Source organism: Rhinolophus hipposideros (genome assembly GCF_964194185.1).
Source record: "Rhinolophus hipposideros genome assembly, chromosome: 8".
Lineage (NCBI taxonomy): Eukaryota > Metazoa > Chordata > Mammalia > Chiroptera > Rhinolophidae > Rhinolophus > Rhinolophus hipposideros.
Window position 1 is genome coordinate 86803101 of NC_138054.1, and position 16520 is coordinate 86819620.

At 43.8% G+C, this 16520-nt stretch overlaps 1 protein-coding gene across 3 annotated transcripts in view; it reads right to left on the bottom strand.

Moving 5' to 3' along the window:
* Positions 1-11464, bottom strand: part of PRDM2 (PR/SET domain 2) — a 114336-nt gene extending 102872 nt beyond the window's left edge. Inside the window, exon 1 of one of the 3 annotated variants that reach the window (XM_081057089.1) lies at positions 11352-11419. The gene's annotated coding sequence lies outside the window, so the exon portion shown is untranslated. Of the gene's footprint in view, positions 1-11351 lie in introns of all 3 variants that reach the window. The other 2 variants (XM_081057092.1, XM_081057090.1) reach the window with 2 other exon arrangements.
* Between the last annotated feature and the right edge of the window lie 5056 nt (positions 11465-16520).

Here is a 16520-nt window from a genome sequence, read left to right on the forward strand (position 1 = left end):
GATGTGGAACCTATGGATACAGAGGGCCAACTGTACTTAAAACATTTTCTTTCACTTGTTATTTTAATGACTCTCAATGTTTTCTTAATAAACATTTAGAATATGATTCAGATTGTTATATGGTTAATAATCTTCTCTCTGACTCTTACACTATCTGTTCCCTCTTTGTCCGAACAGGTATACACTCATCATTTCTTTCCAAAGAAAAGAAGGATCTTACCTTTTTTTTTAAGAGTTCACAACAATACCTGTATGCTTGGACCCTCCTGCCAATCGCTTCTAATCCTAATGGCTAAGAAGAACGAGACCTTCATTTTTCTCTCTCCCTCTTGATTCCTAACACTGTCAAATTATACATCTAAAATATTTTACAATATCAAAAGCACTGCAAATCAACACTGACTTCTCGAATGGTATTTTTTAAGTTAACTTCTTTATTAAACTATACTGAACTGAACTAAAACCAAGGGATGTTACAACAAAAGAACTGAGACTGGCAGTGTCTCTCAACGGTGGGCCATTGCATTTTGGGCTGGGCAACTTTTCCCCGTGGGGGACTGTCCCTCCCCTTACGGCAATTTAGCACTGCCCTGGTGCAATCAATGCCGGCAGTGCCTACTCACATTTTGACGTCAAAAATACCAACACACGTCCCCAGTACCCTCCCAGGTGAAAACCTCTAAAAGTTGTTAGTGACAGAAGTTCCTTAAGATTCCTCCAGCACCGCAAAACCCCTGCAGAAGTGTCATGGCAATCCTACAGAACTTTCACAGGAGTATTCAGTGTTGACTTCAATAGCACTGTTTTTACATACCCACTTAATACCTCAAGGTCAAAGTCTTATCAAATATGAGAACTTGAACTAGCAATCCTATCAGTGTAGAGACAAAGAGGAATCTTTCCATATATATCACGGACTCTTAAGTCTATCAAATTTTTTTAAATGCTAAACAATTAAATACCTCTGGTTTTCCAAAGGTAAATACTGAAAATCTTAAAACCCCTAGGACTTCTCTGATCCTGGCTTATGCCTTAGTTTCTTTTTTGGATTTCTATGCCTGACCAAACCTTCTTGAATAGTTTTACATATCTCTCCCATTCCACCTTGTTGACATTTATCAGATAAAGTACATTAAAAGGCACATATACAAATATAGAGCATGTAAATTATCACCAACCGTTCTTTATAATATCACACACTCCTAGGAAACTAAGAGCCTGAGCTTGATTTTACATATCCAAGGTGTTAATAATATACATGTACTTAATTGGTTAAGCTATTGCTTCCAAATTCCAGGACAAATCATCCTTACGAATATTTAACTTAATATCATAAAGATGATTTGATTATACACGATCAATACCAGTACAGCAACGATAAAATCAGGGTCTTTATTTAAATACTGGTCCTTTAAAGTGTCAAGACCACCGGAACAACTGGTGAGCTGCTGTCATCTGACATGGAGGGCCAGAGACCAGAAAACAGAGATATGCAGCACCCCATTCTCTAGCCAGACTAACTCTGCAACCCCAGTCTCCACGCCCCCCAACAACCCATCCTCTGAGATTAGGCAAAGTAGACGAAAGACAGACACAAAGTAACATGAACACGGACAAGAGGTTCAATTGTCACAGGGCGCCCTTTGTAGACTTGTAAGAACTACAGAACTAGAAAGTGCAAAGCAGCACTTTCTTTAAGATTAGTTTAAGTCTGGGAAGGAGGGGAGAGAATCAGGAAAATAGTTACTTGGTTTGATTTGCACGGTCACCTGTAAATCACTGATAGTATTTTACAATTATTCTTTTGGACCAGTTTAGAGCTTTCGGGGCTATCTGTAAAATAAATTTGCAACATTCACTTAGAGGTCCCTAATATTTCATAATTACTTTTTTAAGTTAAAAAAAATTCCACATTGTAATATCCAGACTCAGAAGAAATTATTTTAAGAAAAAAAAAAGAAATTATTTTAAGATTCAGGAAGCAACATATGGCTTATGGACAAACAGTAAAACAGAAATAAAAACTAGTGTGGTTGTATTAAAATTTAAAAGATCATAAATGCAGTGAAAACATGGACTAGACAAAAAAGTCTGAAAAAAGCTTTTGTGAGAGGTGTCTTAGAAAGTGCACGGCCTACATAAGATAAAAAAATATTCTAAAACTACATAAAGTAGATCTTTTATGGTAGATAAGTATCATTTTGGTGAACACAGAGATGATTAAGCTATCACAGGAGTAGATTTACAGTGTTTAATTAACACAGCTTACTCTGACGAAAAGATTCTTGCAATCCAGAAAGTGCCAGAAAAGTAATCTGAAAAGTCTAGAAAATCTAGAAGGAAAGTCTAGGAAAAAAATCTAAACTATGCCAATTTCTCAAAAGCCATTTTTACCCACTTATAAACACAGCTAGTGTACTCGTTATAAAAAAAAACTACCACTCATAATTGCTATCAGAAGAATGGAATCACCAAATCACAACCTATAAATTCTAGATAGCAACGTGAAAATACCTGTTGGGTTAAGCAAAAGCACGTAATTCATAAATATTGAATCTGCCCAGGAATTACCTAAATGAAAAATCATTCATTTTCCTTGTCTAAAGTAACAATTTTCACGATAATCATTTAGAACATCTAGTTTCACACTAAAAACCATAGCCCCAACTTTCATTTTAAAAGGCAGACTATATTGCCAAATTAAATAAGCTAAACCAAAACATGGTATGTTTATCATTCTAAAAATAAAGAGATCCCACATGCGTGTGTGTTGTGTAAAGAGAAAGACAGAGAATGCAGAAGATTTGGTAAATTGCTGAATCAGAGGGTGTAAACTCTTACAGCTGGAAACTGATTGTTCATGTCTCTCACCCTCTAGAATGATCTCTACCCAAGGCAAAAAGGCAATGGTTTAACAGAGATACAACAGAGGAATTTCCCCACCTAAAAAGTGAGCGACACAGACAATAGAACGCTCACAAATAAACCAGTAATTTCTCCCATTTCAATCAATCAGTTTCCTCAATGAGGCTCCTAACTCCACACGCAAATATCCCAGGGCCTGATTCCCCAAATTCATAGGGCGATATCCTTAATCAGGAGGCAGAGGTTAGTGACTTTATTGCAGGTGGGAGGATTGGATACAGAAAACAGTTCCACAGAAACAGAGGGAAAAAAACAGAGGGTCTGCTTTAGAAATCCAATGAGAAAATGGGGTTGATTAGAGCTTCTGTTTGAAAGACGTAAGTTAAACAACACCATGGTAAAATATTAAATAGGAAACGGGTGGATGTGCTAGGAAAGTACTATAAATCTAAATTTAGATTACGGCACTCTAGGGTTTTTCCCTCCCTTAGAATCTTTCTCCTTTACTTGGAAAAAAGGGGGGGAAATATTATGGGGAAATTTTTCAAAAAACACTGCTCCAAGCATCCATTAACAAAAAGCTAGCTTGGCAATAAATGTTTAGCAATTGCTGACTATCATCTACCTAGTTGAGGTTATGGATAGCTATTAACATATGCTAAATTTATGTATCTTGATTAAATTTATACATCTAATCATTATAGTGCACTGAACATGTAATTTATTACATCACAAATTTCAGGTTTTCTGAACTTAGGGTTTCTACAGTAATTCCGTCTAACCCCACAATTAAAATTACCTAGTTCCTCTACAGAAATGAAAACATATTACTCTAACAGGATGTTCTTCTGTATGGTGCTAAAAATAAAAATAAAAAAAATCACTGTCAATTTTCCTGGATGAAGTAACTCCACCCAGTCAAAATACCCTTGAATTAAAAAGTTAATTTCCTTTCCTTAGTTTCAAGACAAATTGCCAAAAAATGTAGATGTAAAAATCCACATGAAAGGGTGGGTGGATGAGGGTACAAATGCTCTGGTAAGAACTGGGCCACAGATTCAAAATTATATTACAAGTCCTACCAGCCCCAAGAAAAGTTCAATTTAACCAACTGTTGACTGTATATTCTGTAAAACAGCATTAAAAGCAAAGAAGTTCCTATAAAATGATACTTTTCTAATACTTCCCCACGTTAGATGTATAAAAACTTTAAAGTATCATAAAAGGAAAATTAAATCGATTCTTCCCTAACACTCAAACGTTAAACTTCCAACTCAAACACACGGTTTCTAAAGCAAGATGCCACGATTGTTCACTTCACAATTCCCGAAATAAAATAAATTCTCGGTTAACCCCTTTGAGTTACTGTTTTTCCACCTCACGAAATTACCAATGAAGATGTTACTGTTGTGATTAAATATTCAAAACACAGAGATTTTCAGGAACCCTGCAAAATACTTCTGAATTTCCTGAAAAGGAGACGGCAGCTTCAGCAACGTTACACACGAGTCCTGGCACTCACGTGTTCACTTCCTCATACAGAGCTTCTCCAAGCGTTAATATAATCACCTCACAAATGGCTGCTCAGCGCCATTTGGGGGTTTTCCTACACAGAATACACAGGAAAAGCCGTGTTCCACAAACTACATATGAATGACAAGCGGGTTCCTGAATTCATAAGTGAACAACCCAAAGCAAAATCGGAAGTTATACCAGACAGAGTGACAGGCAACTCCCTATATTCTGCTAAGGTGTCAGGCACACATATCACGTCCAGAGTCTAAAGGTCTTCCCCCCAAAATTTATTAAGGTATTAACTATTTTGATAGGGAGCAACTCTTCTACTTCGAATACAACCTGAGGTTTGGAGTCTACCCTCTAAACATGTCACTACTTCTGTTCTCACGAGCATTTTAAAATAGCAATGCCTATTGTTTGTAAAGCAATGTTGGTGTGTTTCTCTACAGTTTAAGAAGCTGCCGTACATACCTGAGTCTCTATTTTTTAATGGAAAGTGTGTTTCCACAAAATAAATTATTTGCAGTTCTTGTTTCAAGGTAAAGATAAATGGCTCCCCGTTTACAATTAAAAAGAAGAAAAAAACAATGAAAGACTCTCTTGACGCTACCGTGTTTCCCCAAAAATAAGATGTAGCCGGACCATCAGCTCTAATGCGTCTTTTGGAGCAAAAATTAATAGAAGACCCGGTCTTATTTTAATATAAGACCTGCTATAATATAATAAATATAATATAATATAAAACTAGGTCTTATTTTAATATAAGGCCTGGTATAAGACCGGGTCTTCTATTAATTTTTGCTCCAAACGACGCAGTAGAGCTGATGGGCCGACTAGGTCTGATTTTCGGGGAAACACGGTACTGGCGGTGGCAGACCAGTGCGACCCAAGTGAGGGTCTGTGAAGAGCAGTAACAGACTAGATGGCGTAGCCTGTAGCGGGGCAGAGGGGTGAGTTCCAGGTTAAATGTAAACTTGACTCCGTGGGTAGGACCACCCCCAGATGTTGCGTGAGTTTATTCCAGCCACCCTCACTCCCGACCCATTCCAAAAGCCCTAAAGGCCTTTAGACAAAGACGGAAGAGCCCATGAACACATACAGGGCAGGAGGCCCCAGCCAGAGCCTGGTTTCATGTCTGCCCATCAGGAAGGCAGCTTCGGACACCTGGAAGAATAATGTGGAGCCACACGGGGTTTCATTCTGAGGAGAGCAACAAAAACAAAACAATGTCCAACAGTTTAGGAAGATTAAATTGACAGGAAAGAGGGAGAACATAGGTGGAAAGAGGGCAGCCAGAAAGACTGGGGCCAGCAAGTCAGTTAGAATCTGCAATGACAGCAATAAGGGTTTGAACCACAGGTGACAGCTAAAAGGAACCAAAGAAGTGACCTACACGACAGAGAAGAATGGACAGAATGTATAATAAAAGGAGATGGTGAAGATGGGTCCAAAATGTGGAATGTGACTGACTGGAAGAATGACCATATTTTAAAGGTAGAACAGCCAGGAGTAGGGATGGTATTTAAGTGGAAGACCATGAACTCCGTTTTAAAGGCTTTGAGGGGAGGCCAGACACCCACATGGAAAGATGCATCCTTCAAATGGGGATAAAAAGGCCCAGCACCGACTGCCTTTCTGACTGGGGACGGAGATTTACAAGTCTTCAGCCACAAAGGGGTGCCTAGGAAAAGAGGAAATCGCCAAGGGAAGCAATATCCAGAGAGAAGAGCAGAAGATGCAGGATATGGTTCTGTGAAAGGCATGGAAAGGACTAGAAAAAAGTCACCTCCTCCACCACTTTCAATAGGGGCAGAAGTGGGAAGACAAAAAGGTTAAGAACTCAGAGATAACTTGCAAGAGTTTCTCTCGACAATAACTGCCCCGTTATCCCTCTATACCTATTGTATTAGGAGAAATATCTAAGAAAAATGCTATTAATCTTTTTGAAAAACCTAGTATCACAAGTTGCTGGCAGAGTCTTCATCTATTCATCTCAAAATATCCCACTGAAAAAAAGAAGTGATCGTTGTCCCCACTTTACAAACAAGAGGCCAGAGAGGGTAACTGACCTACCCCTGCCACTGCCAGAAATAACGCAGTCTCTGTGCTTGGTCCGTGCTGTAGTTTATTTGTACACAGAGGTCAAGCTCAATTAAATTACTAGGGGATCACATCGGTACCACATTTATCTCCCGAAACAGGTGAACAGGACCTGTTCAGTGACCTCTATCTAACAAGTGGTAACAGAGCTTCAAGAGTCCTCCTTTTTAAAACTCCTCCTTTCAGAGGGACTTGAAAACTAGGTCTTTCCGAATAATGGCGAAGTCCATAAGATATGCTTCACAAAGTGAGAAACACTGGAATGTCATTTTTATACTCAGACTCCAAATTGTGCTTCATTTACATTGCCTTAGTCAGGTCGTGGGTTATGCACAGGACTCAGACTAGAGAACAGAAGGGCCGGGTGAATCTCAAAATTCTTTTCAAATTTTGATGGCATCATTTAAACTATTTGAAAATGCCACCGATCCCCACCAGAGTTTAATGTAGTCGTAGAGGAACTACTTACAAGCACATGTAAAACCTGTAGGTTTAACCAATTTCCAGACAGGCTGCCCATGGTAATCAAACTCACAGTTGCACTTAGCGTTACATATTTCAGGCAAACTGTGCCAAGAAGTAATTTAGCTCTTTCAAAGCAAAGCCTATCATATGATTTATTGCAAGAGCCACAAAATACTCTTTTCACCAAAATGGCTGGCAAACGTATACAAGTACTCAGTGAAACCTCCTTTATTGAATGTTCCAAAGGACTAATAAATGAAAACACGGTATAGGTATGACATAACCAAGACTCTAAGAATAAATACTATACAGTACTGAGAAAAATATTGTAAGCATATTTCACCCCAAATGAACCAGATTTACTAGATACAATAACTCTACTTCATGCTTCAGGGAGGTGGGGGTGGGTAGTGAAAGCCATTCTCCCTAAGAAAGAATATTTAAATGACACATGCATTCATTCCAGGGAAATTATGTGGCTATTCTGTACTTCAGAAAGTCACCCCCCCACCCCGTTACCAAATGGTCCAGCAGCACATCTCTTTTTTTGTTTTATTTATCAGTAAGTTCTAACTAGAGTACATTTGCCACATTAAAATTCAATCTATACGATCTATAGATTTACAAATACAGGTTTACAAAGAAAGATGTGACAGTGTAAACGTTTTTCGCCCAGGGAAAGCTGTACTAATGATGCATGTTTGCCACGAAGCTCAATAAGCTATCTTTACATTATAAAGTAATAAATTAAAAGTACATAAGCACTTTGTAAGTAAACCTTCTCTGCTCAAGATAAAGTCATCGCTTTTGGAGCCTGTGAACCGGTTGTTTCCAAAAAAGAAAAGAAAAAGATTTTATTAGAAAAACTAGTTTGGTAGAACATCAGTCTTCAAGGAGGTGTTTCAATAGCCTCACTGTCTAGGAGAAAAGACAGCTGTGTCTGTGCTATCCAGTACACTAGACCACAAGCGTAAATTATTCACCCTGCATCGACGCTAGGAAAATGTATTCAAATTTCCTAATGGTTTAACCTCCATACTGGGGATGCTGACCCTATGTCAGGAAAACACACCTCTTCCGAGTCCAGGTTACCTCGCTTTGTTTCATCGCTTGCCACACAACAGACGTCAAAGCAGAAGGGCTGAAAGTGACCATTCAATGACATCATAAGCCACATATAGGAGGGAACTTTCCCCAGTTTCAAGGTGGATTTCATGTAAGCCAGAGTCTATTCTTACAGTTTTTTGACTGAAGCGATTCCATAAACTGCTTCAGTGAGTGATTCAACCACCCAGTCAGAGGAGCGTCCTTTAATGCAGTGGATGAGAACTCGAGTGCCTTTGCCCCCGAAGGGACACCTGGCAATGTCTGGAGACTTCACTGGTCATCCAGACTCGGGGGAGGGACTCCTGGCAGCTCAGTGTAGAGGCCAGGAATACTGCTGAGTAGCCTACAAGGCACAGGACAGTGTCCACGACTGAATTATCCAGCCCAAAATGTCAACAGCGCCCAGGTTAAGAAACCCTGCTTTCATGGAACCTAAGTATTGCTTTCAGTAATGGAATCCACAGCTTTCAGTCGCGCTGCAGAGATTTTTATGGCTCTATCTATAAACTTCTAACTTCAAAAGGAGAGCGCCAGCCCACTCCTGCAGACCTCTAACCAAATGCTGTGAAGGTGACTGAAGGGTGACAGCCTCGCTGAGAAGCACCAGTCAACCCGTACAGCACTGGGCCCACGTCAGCAGTATCAGCACTAATGACTGTCAAGCAATGTTCCCATCATCTGGAAATTCCCTGTACCGCCATGCAAGTTTGACAATTTTCCCCTCCTGTCCACCTACTCCCTTTTCACTCCCCACTACAGTGTTTTCTAGTAGCAGCCCAGGTTTTTTTTTTTTTCCCCCTGCATCGGTATTAAAAATAGCATAAAAAGCAAGTCAGAAGACATGAAAATAGTAAATAACCTAAGGTGCTTTCCATCCCGGAAAGTCTATGACTTAACAGGACTTAAAAGGTTTGTAAATCAGATCTGGAACTTGAAAAAGAGATCAGCAGCTTAAAGAAACAGTCCCGTGAATAAATAAAACGTCTAATGTAAACAATCATCAAAAGAATACGCGTGCAGAGCTATGTATGTAATGCACAGACCCAGCTGAGGGAGAAGAAAAGCGAGCTGACACTGACTGCTGCTTCTTTTAACTGCATTGGCGGGGAAAATGCATATTTAGGGACTGAAAAACAGAATTTCCATGTTCACATATCTTAAAAGATTGCAAAACTTTAAAAATCACAACAGAATAGCCTTTCCAACAAATCTTCATGAAAAGAAAATCTTGGGCTATCGAAATCTTACTGATCGATATGGAATTGATAAATAAATCATGGCCCATTCATATAGTACACAGCCATTAAAATCATATTGAAATTTTAACGGCATGGATATATGCTCATGATATTGTTAAGGGAAGACAGGTTACAAACAATGCACACAATGTGATATCAATCCTGTATAAAATGTAAATATATACAAGTGCATAAATACAGATAAGTGAAGAAATACACACATGCACACCACGAGAGATGAAAAGGAGGTCTGCCAAAATGTTCAGCGGTTATCTGAGCAGTGGGAAGATTATGGCTGATTTCTAGTCCTTCTTGGTGCTTTTCTCTTATTTCCTCATTGTTCTAGAGTGAGAAACTTTTGTACCTACAAAACTAATAATACATTATTGCAAATTTGAAGTCACACATTATTACAAATTTGAACCGTACTTTTTCAGGAACTGTCCACAAAATGAGAAAAAAAAAAAATCTGAACATGCCAACTCTTCAATTAAAGAAACCACCTTCAGAATCAGGAAAAAGGAAGCTTTACTGAGCATTATTATTACGTGCCTGGCACTTTTCTAAGCACTTCAAACGTACCGACTTTTAACATCAAACCACAAAAGATGTGTACAAAAGGGCCCTGGAATACCAGGAGCTGTGCACAAATGTTAGTCCCACTGTGAATTTCAATCTCAGTTTCCATAGTCTGAAAAGAGAGACTTTACTAAAATGATCTTGAAATAAAGGTCCTCTCGTGGCCACACTGGGATTCCACACGTCCAAGAGTGTGGCCAAGCTGTGGAAGGAAGCTTCTGCAGAACGGAGCGGCTGCACGCCACCTCAAAAGCTGACCCCTTCTAAAGAACACATGATTATGTGTCTCCCTTAGTGTTTTCCACAGCAAATCGCGTAACGTTTTAAAAAATTAAAAAGACCTACATGTTCCACATACTAGGACCCAGTGATCAAACTGACATGAACTCTGGTATCGCAGGGACGAGAGTCAATCATTGAAAGGTCCCCGCATGTTTGTTCAACGTGGTGGTTGCTTTTAACAATAAACCTCGAGTCCACAAAAAGTTCAAAGAAATATTTTAGCCGCGTGCTGCCTAAAGGGGGTCTGAGGACCTAGCGGGATTCCCCGAAAGGCGTTCCACGTGGGACATGAAACCAAAAACCTCCATACGGCCCTGAATGAAAACGTGGGGGGGGCCGGCGTGAACGTCCTCGCGGAGGGAAACCACACCTGCGTGGTTAAGGGCAGGGGGCTTCCCGGGTACACGCGGGATGGTCCCCGCAGGTCACCGCCCCACAGAAGGCGGCCGGCCGTGGTGCCGTGGCCCCCGCGTGGGTCGGAAGGCACCACGGAGGTTGGTCCGGCCGTAAACACTGACCTGGGAGGCCCACTTCACGTCTCCCTCGCCACCATCAAAACTAGGCTCGCGCGTGTCTTTCGGAACAAACTCATCTGTAACGCGCACGTCTGTTAAAAACACACAACACAGCGCGTGGCGGGGGAGGGGGGGGGGTCTCCGGGAACCCCCCGGAGGGCGACCATTTCCAGGGAGGACGCGCACAAAAAGTATTTGGGAAACACAAAGACGCACGACCCACATGGAGGACGCGCGTGGGAAAGACGCGTTCGATGTGAACACAAAAGGGCAGCAGCGCGGCGGCTCGGGGGTGCGTGGGCCCCGGGGCCGGCCCGGGACGGCGGGTCCCGGCGGACACGCAGCCCACGGCCCCGCCGCAGCGCCGCCGTCACGCGTGCCCCTCGCGGGGCGCGCGGCAAACCCACGACGACAAAGCGAACCCCGCGACTTGGCGGCGGCGGGCGGGGGACCGCGGGGGACCGCGGGCCTCGGCAGCGCCGCGCCTCGTTCCGGGCCCCGCCGGCCCGGGCGCCGGAACCTCGGAGGGGGCGCGCCCGCCCGCCCGCCCGCCCGGCCGGCCCTGCGCGCCCGCGCCCCCCGCGTGTCCCCGCCGCCTCGCTCCTCGCGCGCGAGCACGGGCGTCCCGGCGCCCCCGCCGCCCGCCCCGGCCCCCCAGCCGCCCGCCCCGGCCGCCGCTTACCTGCGCCCGCCGCGCCCGCGCCTCACAGCGCCGAGAGCCGTCGCCCGCGCCGCCACCGCCGCTCCGCCCGCCCCGGCGCCCGCGGCCTCGCCGCCGCCATCTTGGCTCCGGTCGGAAGTGACGTCGGGCGGCGCCGGCCGCGGCCTCGGGAGCCCGAGCCGAGCGCGCCGTCGCGGAGGCCCCCGGCCGCGCCCGCCCGACGGCCCCCGGCCCCGCGGACCTCGCCGCGCGGGACTCAGCCACGAGCCGCACGCGCCCCTGACCCCCCGGGGCCACCGGGGCCCCGACGCCTGGCGTCCCGACGACTCGCGCTGGCGGGGCCGCTCCCCTCGGGGACGCCTCCGAACGACAAGCCTGCCCGCAGCGCAGGATGGGGATTCTGCGCGATTAAAAGTTATTACAAGAATCCACAGCCCATCATGAAAGGCAGCGAGGAAGGAAAATGGGTTCGTCACCACGTAGCATCGGCGCCGTCCTGGGCTCGCCCCCGGGGGCAGCTGCAGCCGGGTCGTCCGCTCCTCGGTTACCGACGAGTCTTTATTGCCCGCCTGCTGCGCGCCCCGCACCGGTCCAGGTGCCGCCGCTCTGGCCCAGAACACGACACGCGCCTTGTCCTTAAGGAACGTATGTACAAACGAGGACACAAATGCACCACCGAGGCGCAGACAAATCCGTGCTGTCACGGAACGCACTGCACGGGGTGGCATCGGAGGTGACCATTAGGCGTCCAAGGGGGTGGCTGGCAGGCAGCTGGAAAGGAGTCGGGAGTTGAGAGGTGCAGGCTGCAGGTGAGATGGACAGTTGGGAGTTGCCCGCCGATGGATGGTATTTAAAGCCATGACTACTTCGGGATAAAATTATGCCCAGAGAAGGCAATCAGGAAGAGTCTAAATGTAATAGACCACATTAGGCCTCTGGGAAAAGATGCACGCTAACGCATAGACACTAGGTTAGATGCGGTGTACCTTGGAAACTTAAGGGCTGCAGAAGCCCATTTATGTAACTAGGGTGGGTTTTTAATCTTAAAACATGGTGTATCAACGTATATCATGCTATGACCTTATTGCAGAAGGGTGACGCGGTAGCTAATGGCCTGGTAAGATATAGACAACAAATGAAGATACCTCATGAGTAAATGTTATCAAGGCCTTAAAAAGTGGCAGGGTCCAGAAAGAACCTAAGAAAAAAAAGAAATCAAACCCCATGAGCTGGCTTATTTCTTCCGCTATTCAAGGGAAAGAGACCCTAGATCAAAGACATGCTCCCGTGCCCGGTCACTAAAATAGTGTACTCTGCTGTGGGTCAGAGCAGGTATCAGACTGTTCCATCCCTTACCTCGATCAAAGCCTCGAGACATGATCCATGCATTGAAATCATCTGAAAAAAGAAAAAGGAAAAAAAGAAAGAAATCATCTGCAGTATCTGCCAAAAAAGAAAAAAAGAAAATCAAGGAGACTCCACTATTCCATCCACAATCAAAACACTAACATACAAATACAAAATTTGAAAGAAAAGCTATATGCCATTTGGCATTCAATAGGATGCAAAGGAAAAGACGGGAATGTTAAGTTAGAAGTGACATGGTGAACCAGAACATAGGCTAGAGAGCCTCATGCCAAGAGATGTTTGACAGAGAGATCATTGGTTGTTCTCCCCGTCAATCTGAAGTTACTGAACATACTGGTTTCCCGTGACTGTTGTAACAAATTGCCACCAGCTGGGTGGCTCAAAACAATAGAAATGCGTTCTCTCACCGTTCTAGAGGCCAGAAGTTCAAAATCAGTATCATGAGGCCAAAATCAAGGTGTCAGCAGGGCTACACTCCCTCCAGAGGCTCTAGAGAAGAATCGTTCCTTGCCTCTTCCAGCTTCTGGTGCCTGTCAGCAGTCCTAGGCTGGTAGCCACATCACTCCCATCTTCAGGGCCAGCATCTTCAAATCTCTCCTGGTTTCATTTAGACATCACCTTCGCTGTGTGTGGTCAGATTTCCCTCTTGCCTCCCTCTTAAAAGGATACGTTTGATGGCATTTAGCACCCACCCAGGTGATCCAACATAATCTTCTCATCTCAAAATCCTTCCCTTAATCCCATCTGCAAGAACCTCTTTCCATTTGGAGATGGGGACAGGGACAGATCTCGGGGGGCATTAGCTAGCCTGCCACACTGGTACACCCTCAGCACTTCTGAATTTTCTACTAATCAGATGGTGTGTATTTTTCTTGACCATGTTTACATTTTTCAACCTGTCCTACTTCCCAGGATAAATCATTATACATATTTTATCAATTTAATAAAAAAAGATATGAACTATCATGAATACAATGTAATTTCATGAGTGTGTATTACCTGATATGCTACATATCACTCTTTTGCCTCATTGAAAAGCTGAAATATTCTGCTAGAGGGTAAGGGAGGCAAATTGAGACATTTTTATCACATCTCATAGGCCATTTCTATCTTAGGGGATGGAAGTATAAAATACACTCTGTCTAAATCTATATAACATGAAGAAAACTCCACTCTACACGGCTACATCTAGTACAGGTCTTGGCTGATTTTGTACCTTGGCGTGCAGTACCATCCCAGAGGAGACAATCATCATTCACCCAACATCCCAATACTCAAAACTGTCTGGCATATAGTGAACACTAGATAAATATTTTTAATGGGAGAAAAAGAAAACTCTTCTCCCTGACTCTTCTGATGTGGCTGGATTAGAACAAATAGGTGTGGACTAAAAACACTGTGCATTTAGAAAACAGCATATGGTTATAACAGTCACCACAGAGCTCCTGCTGAGCATGGCAGCCAGACCTTCAACATTGCTCCTAAAAAGATAAGAAATTGTACAACCGAGATGAAAGAATTTCTATGTCCAATGGGACTGTAAGTAGACGTAAAAATTCCCCAATGATACCAGTTCTTCTCCACTGGCTTCTATAAATCTTACACGACGATCTCCTTCACCTTCATAGCAAGCCTGTGTGATAAGCACTGTCCTCATTTTACAGCTAAGGAAACTGAGGCCAGGAAAGGTGAAAGAATATGCCTAATCAGAACCAGGTTTTAAACCTATACAATTTAGCTTTCTAGTAAGCTGCAGGTTTAACAAATAAACCGAGAGAGAGACAGAGAGAGGCTAGAGGGTGGCCCAGGAGCAGGTACCAGGAGCTATGCTTTCAACTAGTCATTTCTCAGCTGAGATACTTAGGGTAGGATTAGGGAGTGTTTTTTTGTTTGTTTGTTTAATATCTCTGTAGACTGTTCTAAATCCTCTCCCTGGACTATCAGACGAGACCATCTCATGGTCAGAGGAAAGGGGATTGAATGTCTAAAGGCAAATGCCTCAAATGAACTCACCTTCTGTTCAAATAACACATCACTTACATTTTTTAAAATACTGGACCCCCTTTCCTCGTGACTGCAAGTTGTCTTCGATGAGATCCAGGGGCTCTTCCAGTTTCCTCACCTCGCCCTCCCCAGTCGCCATCCCTCAGCCAGTTGTTTCCCAAGCAAGGAACGACACGTGAGCAAGGCCACCAGCCATCAAAAGAGTTGAAACTTGGACTCTGGGTTCTCATTAAGGATGAACGAATGAAGTTCAAAGATAGAAACTCTGGGGGCTAAAGATACATGTTATTGCATAATGCACATTCGGGGCTGCAGCATTCCGGTGTGAAAATAATAGCCTCGAAATGACGAGGGGAGTCTTGGCAGTGATGAGATTTAATGGTAAGACAGGAAAAGGAGGCTGGGCACCGGCCTGGGCTGGCACCTTATATTACCTTCTCTCACAATACAGCAGCCACAACAATGGCTGTTTTACATGGTGGGACACACGGTGAGTGCCAGGGGCCGGATTCAGGGACTTGGGCAGTGTCAAATCCCATAAGCCGTCTATTAGCCACACGGCTTCCCAACTGTCCAGGAGCTCTTAGTGCCACGTGCTCTAGGCAGCAGGAAGAACACCATGGAAGCCCAGCCCTCCAAGAACTTAGGATATAGTGGGGCAGACTGGACTTGCTCACAAAAGCACAGCAAAACTGAGGATAAGATGATCCCTAGCCTCACTACGTGCTCCGTGAGGGTTTGCTCCCACTGTTTGTTTTTTCAATATTACTTTTTAAAAAAGGAGATAAAAAAACAACTCCGCGATGCTGACATTTCTGACCAACACAAATTCATGACACCCCCCCCCCCAAAAATGTATGCTATAAGAAAATTCAGACAACTGTTTCTAGATTTTTCCATTGCACTTCTCACACCACATTTTTAGAACCAAAGACGTTCATAAATCAGTTAAAGAGGGACTCCCACACCGATGTCCCTAAGAGGCAGCATGCACTCCTGTTTCGGAAACCGTAGGGTAAGAGTTTCAAACACCAGTGCAGTTTTGTTCTAGAGAACCCAGGGGGAAGTTCTTGCGGTCTTTGTCTTCCTCGAAGGCAGAATTAATTCACTAATACACCACCCTGAAAGCATGAATAAAACATATGCGTTGGCAACACAGACATAAAGTGAAAATATTTTCCAGCAGGAAATAGCAAGCAACATGAGAAGGAATAGACGATAAATCAGGTACAGAAGTATGCAGATAGCACTGCAGTATGAAAGCCCCCAGCCTGCGTTTGTTTCTCCAGATTCGAAGCTCCTGTGTGTTTCTTTACAGAGTGTCTACAGACAGGACGGCCCTTCCCACCTCCCCAGACAGCTCTCATTTATCATCTACATGCTGTGTGTTACAGGAGTCCCCACCTATGTTCTGGAAATGTTCTCCTCTTTGTTTTTCTTCACCTTATTTTTTGTCCGGAATTCACTCATCACCCCTTCTCTCCTCCATCCAAATTTTGCCTCTCCTCAGAAGCCACCTTCTTGATAAAAATCTTCTTTAGGAGGTACATTAGTTTCCTAGGGCTGTTTTAACAAAGTACCACAATGTGGAGAGCAGGATGTAGGCTGACAAGGTCCTTGCAGCCTGCGAGGTCATTCCAAGCATCCTCCCCCAGAAAGAACAAGATAGCACAATCACAGCCGCAGACATACAAGCTTGCAAATACACATAACAGAAAGTTCTACTAATACTTGCTTAAATAGACAATTGTTCTAGACAGTATAAAAACCGTGTGAAAAATAAAAACTGTGCCACTGCTCTGCCACCCGTGGACAGTG